The following is a 17264-nucleotide window of genomic DNA, read 5'->3' on the forward strand; positions in this document are numbered from 1 at the left end:
TTTATTATTATTATTACTAAATAGGTAGAACAATCCATATTTATCTACTAACTATAAGTACCTAACTTAGCATCTAGAAAGTTCGCGGACGTTGTGGAACATTCCCTAACCATTGTTCTAGAAGCTTCCAGACTATTGTAGATCTATTGAATCCATACTAATCCTTCTAGAACTTTATCGAAACTACTGGAAAGTGATAGAATGTTCCAGAACCTTCGCGAGTTATCTACTCTATCTATCGATTGTCGCGAACATTACTCCCGCCGCAGCTCTTGTAGCTGAACTATCCAGGTCGCGACATCTTCGTCGATGGGCAGCTCCTCGGTCATCTCCATGGTAGGCGCCCGCAGGATTCATGACGTCTCCTTGCTGCTGAGAATCTCGCACATACTTCTCCATCCATCGTGCCCAATACTTGTCCGTTAATCTCTTGTCTATGAGATCCAGTCTTCTAACTGCCAAGTCACACTTGCTGTTGGACACTACTTTCCGCAGCAGTTCGGTCTCTCCCGCCGGTATACCATTGAGTTTGTCCGCCAGAAACGGCAGCGCATGCCGATCTATCCCACTATCTGTCGGACTATCGAATTCTGTAGGGAGATGAACCATTTTTATGGCACTCACACTCATCCTATGATTCTCTAGACTACGATCTTTGTTCGTGTCTATGGATGGCGTGAGTGCTCCGTCAACTTCAGCTGGGGGCGGCGATGTTGGACCCTCACTCTCGACACTGACTGGTTCAGCAGTAGCTGACACGATGAAGTTGCAAGCAGGACCGTCTTCAAACTCCGTGATTTTGAATTCTTCCTGTTCCGTTGTTGTCGCACTTTCCACAGGAGCCTCTTTATAAATCTGCAGCGGTTGACTCTGCTGTGGCTCCCGCCGGTTTTCACTGGCGATGATTTCTTCCGCAAATTCAGGTGGTAAGTGCACCTGGCAAACTGCGACTTCTACCGCAGGTTCAGGCAGGAGAAGGCAGGGCAGGAATTCCACCACAGGTTCAGGTAAGACTTGGCTGACGACGAATTCTTTTATTACTGGTGCAGGCGTAACTCCACTGGCGACGACATTTCCTGCAGGTTCAGGCGGGACTTGGCACGTAGCGACGTCTTGCGGTGCGTGTGCGAGTGTTCTTCTCCGAACCCGTGCTTGTTTTATCTCTTCTTCTAGTGCGGCGACCCTGTCTTCAGCCAATTTAGCTACTAATTCAGCTTCCTCAGCTTTAGCTTTAGCTGCAGCTATGGCCACCAGAGCTTTAGCTTTAGCCATCTCCTTTTGTCGCTCAAGAAGTTCCAAGCGGGCCTGTAATTCTCTGCGCCGCGCACGAGAATCAATGTGGCGCGATGAACTTGGTGGATGTGAAGTTCCGTTCTTCGACGATCTAGACTCGTAGACACTTCCTTCTAATGCAGTGGTGACAACGGTGGTGGGGGCAACGGCAGTTGTGACACCGGCGACTACTATAGGGCAGGGTGGCAACAATGGAGGGGACAGCGTCTCCGTCGTCGGCTCTGACGGCGGTTGTGGACCTGGTGTACCTCCTGTGGTTGCACCCGATGCCGATGCGTACTCCGTTGCATCTGCAGACTTCACCATGGAGACTGCAGATGACTCTTCCGAAGTCTTTTTTACTGCGTACGACTTCTGAGACCTCGTTACAGGCATCTTCTTTTCTTCCAATCCGGATGCACGAAGGACCATATATGTAAGGTCACTTCACGAACTAACACGAATGCCGGCTCGGCTATAACTATCCGGCTCGAAGGACCATAAATGTGAGCCCCTTCGACACGACTCACAACTATTACGAATTCCGGATGGTACGAATCTTAAAAGAAAACACCAGTATTACTATCACTATTCACCTCGAGTGTCTCTGGAGAAGTTCACTATTCGAGCTTTCTATTAGAACTGAACTGTTCGACTGTTACTAATAAACTGAACTTAATGTGCGCCGGACACCTCGCTTTATATAGGCCGGCGGGCGATCTTCCCGAAAGTTCCAGAGATACTCGAGGTCACACTATTTATTATTATTATTACTAAATAGGTAGAACAATCCATATTTATCTACTAACTATAAGTACCTAACTTAGCATCTAGAAAGTTCGCGGACGTTGTGGAACATTCCCTAACCATTGTTCTAGAAGCTTCCAGACTATTGTAGATCTATTGAATCCATACTAATCCTTCTAGAACTTTATCGAAACTACTGGAAAGTGATAGAATGTTCCAGAACCTTCGCGAGTTATCTACTCTATCTATCGATTGTCGCGAACATATACTGTTACAACATTATTCAGTAATTCAAGCAATTTTCTATTGCAAGTTATATTTGATACTTCTACTATGTGGCTTCTATTACAAATAATTCATCCTATTTTTCTATTATCTTCTATTCTTACTACACCTCTTCTTTTCTTACTACCTATACCTCTTCTTGCATTTACATTTATTACTGATATCTGTCACATAACACACACGACTGTACTGTAATTTTCTGCTTTTAGCTATTGGTCCTGTTGACTTCAGCATGTAGACACTTGAACACTATATCTTAATACTCAATCAACGATAATCTTAAATCAAATAAGAATTAGCAAACAAACTATTGTGACAGTTTACTCGGGAGCTGTGGCTGTCCTAGCCGAAACCAAGGGGTAATGCACAAAGGCTCCACTCGAGAGAGCCACGCACAGAAACTTCGCACCCTCTCTGATCAGAATAGAATAGATCTATTTCAACACACAATAATGTATTCGGTGTCGATACGTCTCCCATATAGCTAAATTAACGCTTCACACTAAACAATATAATCATGTCATATTCTTATCATTTATCTATATTATATTGTATTTATTGTTTGCTAGTTTGCTTCTAAGTATATAATATTAGTATCCCAAATGAATGTTCAATCTACAACAACTATATTAATCTCTTCCTCTATAACCATACTCTAACTCAATTTTATTATTCTATATGTATTTATGTTTTGGTATAAGTGGAGTGTTAGCTACTACAAGCTATTATCTTGAACTACGTTCGAAGACCCTCCCCGGCACAGAAAAACTTTTAATTTGAACATCTCTAAGCCTTAGCTTTTATTATAACAAGCATTAGAGTAAATTTCTGTGTATTGTAATATTTTACATTCTGTAACCTCCATCATTATTGTTATGCTTTCATATTGCCTTTGACAGTTAAAATGTTGAACCAACACATACATGGTTCAAGGGCAAATATAGGAAGTTAACAGCAGTTCAAAGTTAAAAATTGTGATTTGGTATTCGACTTATTACGTCGTTGCCCTATGGCAAGTTTGTTATCCATACGACTATTCGTATAAAACAGTGCTAGTTATTAATGATAATAAATGCTAGCAAAACAACAAATCCATTTTGTTACTGAAATACCTAGTGAAAGCAGGTATACTTATGTCTGTCTACTGCCATAAAATATTAGCTTAGTAGTCATCAGACTCTTATTGTATGCCTGAACTTTAGGAGTGCTATTCTGTCTTTTCATCCCTTCATATTAGAAAACCATTAAATAATCTGTCTCTTTATCATTAACAGATTATGATATAAGTTTGGAAACATTCATTGCAACAAGTATTTGTAATAGGCCTAAGTTGCTGGGAATATTATGTGATAGTAAACCCACATAAAAGTCAAGAGAAGTCCTGATCATGAATAAGATACTTTAGTATTCCTAAACTGAGGCTAACTCTCTCTTGGTCTGACACTGGACTTGGTTATTATACAGAGTTTGATGACACGGTTAGTGATACACCGATACTGATGCTGTTACTGGTACTGATACTGATATGCAATTCTATGTTCTGTCTATAGTTCTGTTCAACGTTCTATGAAAGTTCAGATGTATGGGTAGGTTCATCCTAACTAATATTATAAATGCGAAAGTAACTGTGTCTGTCTGTCTGTCTGTCTGTCTGTCTGTCTGTCTGTCTGTTACTCTTTCACGCCAAAACTACTGAACGGATTTGAATGAAATTTGGTATACATACGGTCTAGACCCTGGGAAAGAACATAGGCTACTTTTTATCCCGGAATTCCCACGGGAAAACTTTTTATAGGCTAAGCGAAGCGCGCGGGAACAGCTATATATATATTATAAATGCGAAAGTAACTGTGTCTGTCTGTCTTTCTGTCTGTCTGTCTGTCTGTTACTCTTTCACGCCAAAACTACTGAACGGATTTGAATGAAATTTGGTATACATATGGTATAGACCCTGGGAAAGAACATAGGCTACTTTTTATCCCGGAATTTCCACGGGAAAACTTTTTAAGGCGAAGCGAAGCTCGCGGGAACAGCTAGTTACTTATAAATTAGCTCAACCTTTCCAATTACAACGGGCACTGACTTTGCCACTGACTCTGACTGTGACTGTGACTCTGACTCTGACTCTGACTCAATGAACAAGTATAGTAGTACCCATTCACTATAAAATGCACTCAGGTTACCATTTGCATATCTGTCTATCTGCATTAGGGCATGCAACACCGCAATACCGGGATCGGACCCTTTTAGGCTATAAATAAAGCGATTAGGATATAGTTAGTCTTGTGTTCCTACATACCATGAAAGCCCACTTGTTTCCAACCGTTTAATGCAGTTTTCGGACGTTGGAAATCTACTGTTGTCCATGCGTAAACAAAAATCAATGTTAAAAAATATATATTCTAAAATATAAACTCTAATACTCAATTGTTGTAAGTAAAACTAAATTTTATTGCCTTTTCTTGTTTAATTTGGTCCTACACGACCTTTAAACACAATATATGCCATTTATTACAATTAAGTCTAATACCGGCACCAATACCGGAATCCCGGTATTGAGTTGTAATACCGGAACTCTTGAAAATTTATCCGGTATTGTATGCCCCAATCTGCATACTTGCACTAAGGTCTTCTTATCTTATCTTATAATTACATCATATTTCAGTTACATTCCAATTGGGCCTCAAATATTCTTTTCATTTATTCACACTAAAACACAGCCAACATCATGTGCAACACATGTACCTACATGTGTTGAACGATCTTTTCTGGACGCTTCCGTGCTTCGGACGGGACGTTAAGCCGTGGGTCCCGGTTGCTGCTTCGGCAGCAGTCGTTAAGCCTAGTCAGAGGCCGCCCCAAGGGGCGGCTTGAAAGCATCTGACCGTCGGGTTGCCCACTTACTCGACAACTTCAGTGCATTGTACTCATTCAAAAAAGTCGATACGGCTCGCGACCTATCACGTGAGTATAAATGTACAGCGAAAAGCGGGTGACTTCGTTTATTAATCATTCCTAATTAAACTTAACTATACCTAATTAATTTGAAATTAGTATTTCTAACCCATGTTCTCGAATTCATCGATAACACTTATCGATAATTGTTACATCCATTGGCAAGAAAAATGAAGACACTGTGTTCATTATTAAATGTCACAATGTAATGTTCCATCGATGCCGAAACATTAACGATATCGCAAATAATGAATTTAAACTACGACTGGATGTTCCGTGGGATTTGTTGCGCTTTGGAAGGGTTTTCCCGTGGGACTTTTTGAAAAGTAGGCTAACTTCGTGCCAAGCTTTGTTGTACCGATTTCGATTCACAGAATAATCAAGATAATTATTCTGAGTGTAGGTGAGCCTTAATATTGATATCGGCGAGTTGAGGGTAGAGGATAATATCCACGTAAGCGAGCAGCGCGTGGGCACTTTTTCACTTTTGTGTGAGCAGCCGTGGTGAGCAGACGGTCAGATGGAGGGAGTGATCGGTGCCGTGGGAGCTTGAGGACCAGGCGCGTGGAGCCGAGGCGGAACACCGTGTGCGAAGCTAAGTCACCTTTCTACTTACTTTTTGTCTCTCGTATATGATTGAGAAGTTATACACTTTATTTCTTGAAGGACGCTAACCCACGGCTGCAATTTCCATCACACTGGTATAGGGATTAGATAGGTATACTAAAGGTCTTCTACCTCGCTCATTCAGTATTTAGCTAGCTAGAGAAAAACCTACACATTACACATTCCCTAGCTTTGGTTCAACTTATTTTAGTTTAGAATAGGGACTTCTGGATAGATACAAATAGGCAGAAGCGGGCTGGTGATGATGATGATGATTATCAAATAACTAAAACCTGACAATAGATCTCACTTCAAAAATAATAAATTCTTATCAAATAAAAAATATACACCTACCTTCAAATTTGTTCTATGGTTCTTTGTTCAAATTATTGATTTTTAGAATCTATGCTATAGTAATTATTCAAAGAATAAAGTAGATACATACTCAGATAAGCTTTTCAAAGATGATTTATTGTAGTATCTATATGGCAGAGAAGATTATTTGACTTTGAGTTTAAAAACAAGTAACAGCGCAGGGAAAGAATTGATTGACGGAGAAATTTACTCTAATAAGTGTCAAGATATCACAAATAAGGGTTCTAGATACTTAAACTAAATCATTTCTGGTCCTACATTGCTCAATAAATACAAATGGCTGGAAGGTAGATCAGATTCCTGTCCAATTTGCATATTTTCAGAAAGTTATGTAAATTCTTACCCATAGAAGTCTTTGTTTCCTTGTTAAATCAATAAATTCTAATGTAAATAAGATAGCACGGATATAGTAGGAATAAAGTTAGCTAGGATATATTTATTACAACTATTTATAATATATTTGAATAAGATTATATAATATTCACTATTTCATAACAATTATCCTATATTCCAATAAGATCAAAGAATATTCACTATTTCATATTATATATTTAATCTTTTAAAATAATACCTAAATCACTTCCCACTTGGCTATAACTAAAATTAGAGTCATATTATTATATTTTCAAATACTTACTTATCTATTATGAAATTCATGATTTAATAAAGTTACTATACTGTAAATTATTGAACTATTCTAGTTTCAGTTAATTTATGATTATAAATAAAATTGTCCCCTTTAGCTTTGACAACATGTATTCATGTTGATTTATTTACATGAAATAAATATAAAACATGTAAATATATAAGGTTAGGAGCAAGGGAAGTGATTAATAAGTTGGTCGGAGGAATGTCCAAGTCAATGGTTGTGTTCCACGAGGGCTCCGATTGAATATTTGCTATTATTTATCTATTTTAGAGTCTTATATATTGATTCAATCGGGTGTAGTGATCAAGGCCTACAAAGCGTATGGAGGGGCTTCCCTTATTAACCAACACCAAAAAACATTATTATCTATATTATTATCTTTATGTACTTACCTGTAAATATGTATTTATCGTACAAATAAAAGTTATACATCAAAGTTGTAGTATATAGGTCAATAATTATAGGCAGGTAGGAAGTATGTAATCAGTTCTAGGTCATAGTTTTATTTAATTCACTATCTTTCGTTTATTGGGTTACAACACAACGTAGGGTTTCCCTGGATGTTTCATGGCCAATTCAAAGCAGTATTTGTTTCACTTTTATTTCACTCAAGTAAGTTTTGTTGTAGTTTCAAATATCTTCTTAGTAAATCCATTAGCTAGGAGTTAAGTAGGCAGGAGGTAGGGCGAAACGTTACAATTTGGTACCAAAAGACCAGGATATTAGATTTTGCTTCATCTCTTCATGTTAGATGTCAGGCAGCTAGTTTTCTGTTCTTTTATCTGAAATTTTACAAGTCAATTTGATTAAGATAGTACTTATTTACAAATAAACCACAATATTGAACACTCTTTTGCATAGTATATAGGTAACTTACGTTTGTCTCGAAAAAACATTAAGTTTTGTTGTTTGCCTTTGCGATTAGTAAGTAAATATTTACTCATATGGCGGTTTTCACATAAAGGCATTTCTTTTAATTAATGTTATGTTATGGCTAGAAGAAAGTTCCAAAAGTTTGTTTTTTTTTGTTGGAAAAACTTTATACAGCATTGCACCACAAACAATAAAAGACAAAAGGTTATTTTTTTAACAGAGTAACTTTTATTGCGTCACAGACTAGTATAATATTATGCAGTGCAGCATTAAATTACGTTCATGATAAAATCACTGCAAGTTATAATTTATCACCTTACTAGTACTCTCAATATGTTTACGTTATAATAAGTCGCTTGCGTTTTGTTCGTAATGATTTGTTACATACTAGGGGTAGGAAAGTGATTATATCCTTGATATAATCACAATTTGTTGCCGTGGAGTGATCGAACTTATAAACGAAAGAAATTTAATAGGAAGCGCAAGAGACTAGGTTTTGTATTGGAACGGAACGTAATAAGGAAGCATTTGTGAAGATAGGTAGGTAGTTGATAAAGTTAGGATGAGGATTTGGAAAAACTTAATCCATTTATTAAAATTTACTTAATAAGTAGGGGTTGTAGTAATGTTATGTAGCTCATTAATGAATTACAAAAGATTAGGGGTTGTATAAGGCTAAGCTATGCTCTTCGTGGAGTTAAAGGAAATAATAATCATCATCATCAGGAATTGTATATGTATGTGGCTATGCTCCTCGTTGAGTAAGAGGAAATAATCGTCATCATTATCAGGGGTTGGATATATAATGGATTCTAGTTCAGGACATTATTTATAAAATTTAATTGGTAGGTAAAGGTATTAAAGAGAATAACATAAAACATAGTTGTATAGAGACTGATTTATCTGTAGGTAGGGCATATTAGTGTTGGTCTGAATCACTATGAACGGTTCCTCTGATTATGTAGCTGATTAGGGAATTATAAGTGAATAGGGGTTGTAGGTAAAATAATGATATGGTCTTATTTTAGGTAAAAGCAGTAAATTTATTAAAATAAAAATTTATAAAAAGAAACAAATGTAGCGAAAAGACGGCGCATTTTAGTCCTTATGAACAACCTGAAATGATTAGAATAGATAAAGAAATTCTGGCCTAGGTAGATGAGGGGTGGGGATTTCGGTCTGGAGGTGCGGTCGGCTGCATCGGTGGATCGAGGAGTTTGCGTGGCGGAGCTTGTATGGTTGGTTCCGGGCTGGACTGGCCTGGTTGCGGGGGAATCGGTACTTATAGCAACTAGTCTATAATTATTAATTATCCTTTTGGCTGGGTTGGTTCAGTTTGGTATTGGTTGTATGAGTTTTGTTGTGCGGGTTCTTTGGTTTGTTGATGTGGTTGATTGTGCTTCTGGATCGGATCTTTGCTTGTCATCGACTAGGTACTTAAAAACTAGGCTCTTAAATTATTATACTTGAATGTTTGAAAAAGTAGTTATATTATACAACATTGATCAACTAACTTAGAGTAACCGAAAAGGCCCAAATGTCTAATTATCAGATTCCAGAGAGCCAATTAGTAGCAGATCAGACATTTCCCTAAACAAATACAAGTATGAGTTACAGTCAATAAAGAAAAGAAAATTTAACAATAATCTCATTTGAAAAAAAATTTGCGATGAAAAGGTAGCGGTCCGACATAACAATAAATTTAGAAAACAATTAATGTGTAGCAAGTTACTGTTGTTGATTAAGTGTTAGACCAGGTGAAGTAGGCTAGGACCTCATTTAGTATCAATATATTGTTTGTAAGTTAAGAACTATGTGGGTAGTTTAGTTGTTCCTATTTTGAGCGCGGTTGCAATTCACTTCTTCATCTGAGTCAGGATGTTTACTTCATAGTATATAATCTCAGAGTTTGGTTGTCAAACAAAGAACATCATCCATCATCATCAGCATTCAAAAAGTATGTCATATCCTGAAAAGAAGAATAGAATTTAATTAGAAAAGCTAAGTATTGAGATGATTTACATAATTATAAAAATTCAGGAAATGACTATTTAGTTCAATATAACTTAAGTAGACTAATAGGATAATACATTTAGGGAATGGTTTTATGAATGGTAATCAATATTGGATCTACAGGGGTATGATTTTCATAGCAATCTAACAAAATCTAAGTACAGGGTAGTATAATTAAAATTGGATTACAACATATGTAGAAAAGAAATAGGTACTTACTTATTGTAGAATAGTAACTTTGGTATATAAGTAGTGAGAGATTGTGAATGTTTTGTCACAGTGGATGGTTTGATCAGTGGTTTATCATGGGTTTTAGTTCAACAAAGAGTGTAGTTGGGTTTGCATTGTTATGTTTGGTCCTGAAATAAAACAAATAATGATATAGGTATAATTCAAATAAAATTATGTAAATATAGGAGTTGGAGACCAAATGATTAGGATAGGTACTTATTTAAAAGGTGAGGGGTTGACAATAAGTTAAAATATGTTGGTTAGTCTTGTCAGTATCAATTAAAAACTGTATGGGAGATATTTAATTGAGTTAGATTTTTATAACAATAGGTCTATTATAAACACAAGATCCGTAAAACAGAGCTATTGTATGTATAAATAACTAACAATTCAGAGGTTGTTTATTTTGAATCACGATAATTTGGGCATGAGGACTTAGTTTAGTAGCATGCATACAGGGTATTTGAAAGAATAATTACACTTACCTGTAAGATTCACTCATTATTTTAGAGTTTCGTAAGTTTAATCGGGTAAACTTTAGATTTCTTCGTGCAATCGATGTTGTTGAACACAACGACGCATGCTTTTGTTTTGTTTAGTGCCGAAAAAAAAAACCAGTAAGGTTATGTCAGGTTGACATTGACAGTTTAGTTTTTTAATAAATTTGACAGTTAGACAGGTAAGGCACATTTACACAAACAGCCTAAAATAGGAAAGAATAAAGGATGAGACCGTGTTTTTTTAAATAGGGGTTGTGAGGGAGAGTTGTAATTTCTCAGAAATATTTTTAGTTACCTAGTAACATTATTTTCGACTTAGGTAGTTACTGAGGGTAGAAAATGGTTTTATTTTATTTTATTTTACAAAACTAGATGGCGGTATTTTAATGTTTTGGTATCGATGGAATATTGGGGTGGATTTGTCTGTTACATGAGAGTAGGAACTTTAAATTTTGGTAAAATTGATCTGATATAATTTTCTTTTACAGAGAAAACAAAAGGGTAGGGTATTTACATAGCCATTTCCCGGGGATTATGTCGTGATTATAATGTTTCGAAAAATTGAAAGGGCAAAGAATGTGGAAGGAAGAAAACTACTTTAAACGTCATTTTAAAGTCTGAATGATAAGAATGTTAAAGGTACCTGGCCAGGTCTTACATAGTTGATTAAAGGATGTTGAAGAATGAAGTTTTACTTATTTAATATTGAGTGCGATTTATAATCATGACAAATACAACTGGGAAATGAAGGGTTTATTGATACTTCGTTCAGACACACACACACACATTTATAAGGGAAACTTTGGTATATTGTTTCTGTAAAACTTGATTGAGTAGTTACCTATTATAAAGGTACTTATTTAGCTAAAAAAGAAATTATTCCAAAAGTTACCTTTATTTCACAAATATTTTCCAAATGATCAACTAATGTAGATACAAGAATTATTGCTACTTATGTAATAAGTATTTTAATAAAAATTTAAAAATAATAATACTGAGTAAAATCTTAAAAGGAAAAAAAAAAGATTTTTATAAAAAAAATAGTTAACTTCATTTTAAAACTACTAACTTAATAATATGTGAAGACATCTCACACACGGCCATCCGACCCTATATTAGGCAGAGCCTGCAATATGGGTATAATATCGGACCGTCAGTTAGTAGTGTGCAAATTGGTTCAAGTAATTTACACACCATACACTCTTAGTCTTGCTTTTGTAGTAAATTGGCGAAGAAAGGCGGTTCTACTCGGGCACAAACGTGGTACAAACGCTTTAGTCGATTTATTATTGAAGTTAGCTATGCACGCATTAACACATGAGACGTCTATACAGGCTATAGATGTTTTTACAAAGTACCTTTTACAGACTCCACACGACACACTACACTTTACACAAAAAAAAAAAAAAACAATTACTTTGAAACAATTTGCTTAGAAAAATATCTACATAACAAAAGTTGATCATGACGGAAAACAAATACACTTTACACCAAAAACACATTCTGATCGAAGTGTAAATAAACTAGATGTATTTTCTTTTCAATTTAGGTAGGTAAGTGATAGAAAAGAAAATTAATAATTAGATACATGATATTTTATTGATTAATCAGTGGGGAGGAAGAAGGCCTTGATGTTTATTAGAGTGGCGTGAATCAGAGAAAGAGGATGAGAGTTGTGGTGAATTGAATATCTAAGAACCTACCTATGTATTGAAAAAAAATTATACCTATAATCATATAGTAAAGTGAAAGTGGCTTTAGTAAAATATCATGGCTGTTCTTCTGCACTGAAGGAAAGATTCCGATTTCACCTTAATCACACAACACTATACAAAAGAGAATATTTATGAAGATTTTGGTGTTAGGTTAGGACAGCATAGTCAAATTATACTGTTGTATGTACAGTATCTTCATAATATTCTATACTCAACATGTACTTACTTACTTAAAGAAAAAAAATATATATTTTCAACACAAATTTTGTCATTTTGCTGAATTGGAGGGGGACTGAAAAGTTGTGAATCAGTTGTAAACATGAATGCAATAATGGTTCACAATAATAATTCTCTTTCTAGTTTTGGTAAAATGATTAGTAATAATTCTACACTCTACATCAAGCTCGGAGATTGGTGGACATTGTTCCTGGGGATTGTTAGAATGAGACTTGAACTTTATTAATTTCTATTGATGATGCATCGTCGAAAACATAGGGCGTGGGAGAGTTCGTGCTCTAAGAGGGCGTGTTAAAGATGCTACAAAATTCTTAAAAATAAATTTAAGGTTCTGTGGTTTCTCATTTAGCATTGGATCCTTCTGATCGACAGGGTATCCCCTTGTTCCCGGTTTATTGGAGCATGAATAATCTACTAAGTATTCGATCAATAGTTATGTAAATAATAAATAATAATAGGGATGGTCGATGATTTTTGATAATTTCTGGGGATCTTGTTGGCTAATCATCTGAGTCATTTTACACTCATACACACAGACATATTGAGGTGATGATCGGAATTTCCTTTTACAAATTTTTCATCGTTTAAATTCAATGAATTTGATATTTGCGAAAATAAAGGGTGGTGTATATTATTGTGTATATTTTTTCCATATCTCAATTATAATATACTTGCGATACTACAAAAATATAAGGGGTTGAATGTAATGTTCCATCGATGCCGAAACATTAACGATATCGCAAATAATGAATTTAAACTACGACTGGATGTTCCGTGGGATTTGTTGCGCTTTGGAAGGGTTTTCCCGTGGGACTTTTTGAAAAGTAGGCTAACTTCGTGCCAAGCTTTGTTGTACCGATTTCGATTCACAGAATAATCAAGATAATTATTCTGAGTGTAGGTGAGCCTTAATATTGATATCGGCGAGTTGAGGGTAGAGGATAATATCCACGTAAGCGAGCAGCGCGTGGGCACTTTTTCACTTTTGTGTGAGCAGCCGTGGTGAGCAGACGGTCAGATGGAGGGAGTGATCGGTGCCGTGGGAGCTTGAGGACCAGGCGCGTGGAGCCGAGGCGGAACACCGTGTGCGAAGCTAAGTCACCTTTCTACTTACTTTTTGTCTCTCGTATATGATTGAGAAGTTATACACTTTATTTCTTGAAGGACGCTAACCCACGGCTGCAATTTCCATCACACTGGTATAGGGATTAGATAGGTATACTAAAGGTCTTCTACCTCGCTCATTCAGTATTTAGCTAGCTAGAGAAAAACCTACACATTACACATTCCCTAGCTTTGGTTCAACTTATTTTAGTTTAGAATAGGGACTTCTGGATAGATACAAATAGGCAGAAGCGGGCTGGTGATGATGATGATGATTATCAAATAACTAAAACCTGACAATAGATCTCACTTCAAAAATAATAAATTCTTATCAAATAAAAAATATACACCTACCTTCAAATTTGTTCTATGGTTCTTTGTTCAAATTATTGATTTTTAGAATCTATGCTATAGTAATTATTCAAAGAATAAAGTAGATACATACTCAGATAAGCTTTTCAAAGATGATTTATTGTAGTATCTATATGGCAGAGAAGATTATTTGACTTTGAGTTTAAAAACAAGTAACAGCGCAGGGAAAGAATTGATTGACGGAGAAATTTACTCTAATAAGTGTCAAGATATCACAAATAAGGGTTCTAGATACTTAAACTAAATCATTTCTGGTCCTACATTGCTCAATAAATACAAATGGCTGGAAGGTAGATCAGATTCCTGTCCAATTTGCATATTTTCAGAAAGTTATGTAAATTCTTACCCATAGAAGTGTTTGTTTCCTTGTTAAATCAATAAATTCTAATGTAAATAAGATAGCACGGATATAGTAGGAATAAAGTTAGCTAGGATATATTTATTACAACTATTTATAATATATTTGAATAAGATTATATAATATTCACTATTTCATAACAATTATCCTATATTCCAATAAGATCAAAGAATATTCACTATTTCATATTATATATTTAATCTTTTAAAATAATACCTAAATCACTTCCCACTTGGCTATAACTAAAATTAGAGTCATATTATTATATTTTCAAATACTTACTTATCTATTATGAAATTCATGATTTAATAAAGTTACTATACTGTAAATTATTGAACTATTCTAGTTTCAGTTAATTTATGATTATAAATAAAATTGTCCCCTTTAGCTTTGACAACATGTATTCATGTTGATTTATTTACATGAAATAAATATAAAACATGTAAATATATAAGGTTAGGAGCAAGGGAAGTGATTAATAAGTTGGTCGGAGGAATGTCCAAGTCAATGGTTGTGTTCCACGAGGGCTCCGATTGAATATTTGCTATTATTTATCTATTTTAGAGTCTTATATATTGATTCAATCGGGTGTAGTGATCAAGGCCTACAAAGCGTATGGAGGGGCTTCCCTTATTAACCAACACCAAAAAACATTATTATCTATATTATTATCTTTATGTACTTACCTGTAAATATGTATTTATCGTACAAATAAAAGTTATACATCAAAGTTGTAGTATATAGGTCAATAATTATAGGCAGGTAGGAAGTATGTAATCAGTTCTAGGTCATAGTTTTATTTAATTCACTATCTTTCGTTTATTGGGTTACAACACAACGTAGGGTTTCCCTGGATGTTTCATGGCCAATTCAAAGCAGTATTTGTTTCACTTTTATTTCACTCAAGTAAGTTTTGTTGTAGTTTCAAATATCTTCTTAGTAAATCCATTAGCTAGGAGTTAAGTAGGCAGGAGGTAGGGCGAAACGTTACAACTTCACGTAACCCTTATTGCTGCGAATGAAAACTCATAATGATAGGTCCCATGAGACATAATTATGGTAAACGGTAAAATTTCCTCCCGCAAAAATTGGCAGACTTTTTTGTATCAAGAATGATCGCTATGACGCTTCCCGAGGGTACACCCGACTTCACCCGAGTCCGCGCTGTTCTATGCTATTTACCTATGGCAAACTTGTTCTGACAACCATTTTGGATTCAAAATAACATGGATCTGAATTTCATCTTTGATGACTGATTTAAGTCTGTGGTGGTCTATGTCTTATATCTAACGTTCCTCTATATCAGTACTGTTATAACCATGGATTTAAGATCACGTTTCGTAAAGTAAAACTCTAAATTAATAATCGATCTACTGTACCAACATGATATGTATCACTAAGATTATGATAGTTACTTTGTAGGTATTCCACATTGTCAATGAGTAGTCTAGATTGACTTCTTAACTAGATCTGAATTCTTATTTCTTAATAGCAATGCTTTTGCTGCAACTGGGCTATTTTACGTGCTATTACTAGAATGTTATAACATTAATCATAGTAGAACTTTCATAAAATTGGCCAATTTTAAGGCAGATTTGAATATTAGCTAAATAACTCATTTTAAAAATATGGTGAATACCACATACCACAATGCAACGTTCTGATTGACTGACTTAACTTGGTCTCTCTGAATAGTCAACTTACTGTTACTGATAGGTCATAACATGCAACCATGCAAGTTTTGTGTTATACTTATGTTATAATTCTAACAGCTATAACGACACTAATCAACTTCATCCCACATAAGTACAACTGTTTCAACCTTGATGAAACTGAAACTACTTATTTTCCTCTCGGACTCATTGACTAAAACTTATGAGATCACTCGTGATCCTTTAAATTCTATGATTACTATAAACCTTCTTTCATTGTGCGTCCCAACTTGATACTTATATGCAAAGAAAAAGAATAGTCTTAGTTAACCCAGTATACATACATATATCTAATTTCAACTGAGTATATCAATTTTACAGTTTGTTTTCCTTTACCTTCAGAAACTTTAGGTTGAAGGTACAGTACTTAAGCAACTATACAGACTTATGTTACGTCTGGTCTGCTTGAGAAGAAAATCGCAAGAATTTATCTGAAATTTGACATTGTAAGTATAAGTAAGTATACTCAGTAAGAGTACGAGTTTCAATACAATGACAATTCAAACATTCTTAACAGTATTGGGCACAATGTGAATCATATTATTTTTTAAGAGGAGATTCATTCTCCGATATTGGCCACCCTGCTTGGGAATTAATAACCAAAAACGTTCTTTGATTTATAAACTAAGTACTTTAATTTCTGATCCTTTTCTGAGTCGCTCCTTGGTTAAGGCCATTCACTTGTAACTAAAGTTTAACGCTTACTGAAATCTAAACATTTTAAAGTTCACATTGAACTAAAGTAAGACATATATTTAACTTCTAAATAACTTGAAGCTTAATATTATAAAGTATAACTTCAGAGAATATACATGGGTATAATCTTCGTTAGCTGACAACTTCACTATTCATATTCGGTACTATATTCGACCTCAGACTACTGATATACTCAGTACAAGTTCTACCAACTTTCACGATATCTAATTCTAATATTTTCGAATTATCAATCCGATGAGAACTATAAAATGTTTGGTAATAGGCAAACTGTTCCTTTTGAACATGTGGTATAGGTATATTCTTTAGCTCATAGCTTTTCAACTGGTTATTCTAAATTTCAATGGGTAGGTCGTGTAGGTACAAGCAAGAGCATCACCTGAGTCTGTACTACTTATCATCAAATCAAAAATATTTTCTGGGAAATCCTTCATTAAACTTAACCATATTCAATAGGCAATAAAAAACAAATTTCTTTGCAAATTATTTACACCGCAACAATGTAACATAACAAAGAAACGGCCGGTGGCGCCAGCGCGGGCGTCT

The 17264-nt window shown here is 35.2% G+C and overlaps 1 protein-coding gene and 1 long non-coding RNA gene across 2 annotated transcripts in view; both read right to left on the reverse strand.

Annotated features, from left to right (window-relative positions):
• The window catches only part of LOC105385236 (Bardet-Biedl syndrome 7 protein homolog), a 30646-nt gene that overhangs the window by 5008 nt on the left and 8374 nt on the right, over positions 1–17264 (reverse strand). The gene's annotated exons all lie outside the window — the stretch shown is intronic.
• On the reverse strand, positions 7362–8325 carry LOC125489391. Its single transcript, XR_007266945.1, has 2 exons — positions 7767–8325; positions 7362–7671 (listed from the first exon to the last, which is right to left on the reverse strand). It is a non-coding gene; the product is annotated as an uncharacterized LOC125489391 (long non-coding RNA).

The sequence above is a fragment of the Plutella xylostella genome, chromosome 13 (genome assembly GCF_932276165.1).
Source record: "Plutella xylostella chromosome 13, ilPluXylo3.1, whole genome shotgun sequence".
Classification (NCBI taxonomy): domain Eukaryota; kingdom Metazoa; phylum Arthropoda; class Insecta; order Lepidoptera; family Plutellidae; genus Plutella; species Plutella xylostella.